This window comes from Microtus oregoni, unplaced genomic scaffold (genome assembly GCF_018167655.1).
Source record: "Microtus oregoni isolate MIOR12 unplaced genomic scaffold, Mior012 000037F_ref0000500, whole genome shotgun sequence".
Taxonomy (NCBI): Eukaryota; Metazoa; Chordata; class Mammalia; order Rodentia; family Cricetidae; genus Microtus; species Microtus oregoni.
Genome location: NW_024543096.1, coordinates 23,973,719 through 23,974,999, shown reverse-complemented (window position 1 = coordinate 23,974,999; position 1,281 = coordinate 23,973,719). Strand labels below are relative to the sequence as shown.

At 48.6% G+C, this 1,281-nt stretch overlaps 1 protein-coding gene across 1 annotated transcript in view; it reads left to right on the top strand.

The window, feature by feature from the left end:
* Positions 1–186: 186 nt before the first annotated feature.
* The window catches only part of Mettl8 (methyltransferase like 8), a 74,320-nt gene continuing 73,225 nt past the window's right edge, over positions 187–1,281 (top strand). Inside the window, 1 exon segment of the mRNA XM_041631561.1 lies at positions 187–374. The gene's annotated coding sequence lies outside the window, so the exon portion shown is untranslated.

The following is a 1,281-nucleotide window of genomic DNA, read 5'->3' as shown; positions in this document are numbered from 1 at the left end:
CCGCCGTAGCCACTCCCTCTTCCGGAAATGTAGCTCCCAGGCCCCTTTTTTCCCCACCCACTTGGTTTCCATATCCCAAACTACAATCCCCATCAGGCATAGCGAGGACTGGTCCGGCCCCCGCCTCTCTCCGCCCACAGTCCTCCTCTCCCGACCCTAATAGGCTGCGCGGTGGGTTGGGCCGGCTTCCGGGCTGCACGAGGCTATTGGGGAGACCTTTGGGGGCGCTGTGCGGCCGCCTCCTCGTGCACCTCACTTCTAGTCCCGCACCCAGGGAGCAATCCCTTTCCACCCTGGTGGCTGGAAGCCTGTCAGCCCTGCGAGGCTCTGGCCACGTGTCCGGAGGGCGTTGCGTCCAGTGGGACCCTCCTAAGGTACGCCCCGCGCCTTTCTCTCAGAAGCGCTTGGGACCTTGTGGATAAAGCTAACTTAAACATTAGGTTATATGAACACTTACGCTTTTGTCATGTAGTTAGTGGTGAAAGATGCTGGGTCCCCCCCCCCCCAAAGTAAGATTAAATTTCTCTTTCCCAGAGACCCTACTGTGGCCAGCAGGGGCCCCGGCTGGTTTTGTGATAATTACTCTTTCCCTCCTCCTTGCTTCCAGTTTTTATCCCATATAGGGAATAAAATATGAAACGCTTGCATTCTTATTGGACTGCCTAAGATAATCCAGGTTGACTTCCCTAAGTAAAAATTAGCATTCTCTGTTAACCAGCTCTGCACACTAAAATTTCCGTAACTGTATACCAGATGCCACCGCTACCTCGTTGTAAACCCGTCTAGTGTGGTGTGTGCATCTCCCATATAGACTTGGCATGCCACTCCTTGATCTTAGTGGGTGCTTTAAAAAAAAAGTCAGTAATGTCAGCTCTCTGACTGACAGCTGGGTCGCGATTTAAGCGCTTAGGGTTTTTTGTTTTGTTTAAAAAAAAAAGAAAGAAAGAAAGAAAGAAAGAAAAAACTGTCTTTTTACCTTTGATGCATTTTTTTTTCCGGGGTCTAGCTTTTTTATTTCCTGATGTTTCATGACTTGCTCATGGCATAGGGTGGAGTGCTTGGTGTATTTTTAGAAAGCTCTACAATAGTTAATTTGGTCATTCATGAATGCAGCTGTCACTGAGAAAACTGGAACCCGGAAAAATATATCTGGATTTCCTCTGGCTGAAGCAAAATGCAAATCGTGGCTGAATTGCACTCATTATCTCTTTTCTTCTCCCTGCAGCTCTTATCTGTCAGCCCTCCCAGCCTTTGTATCTGTGCTTATCTTTCCTGAAGCTT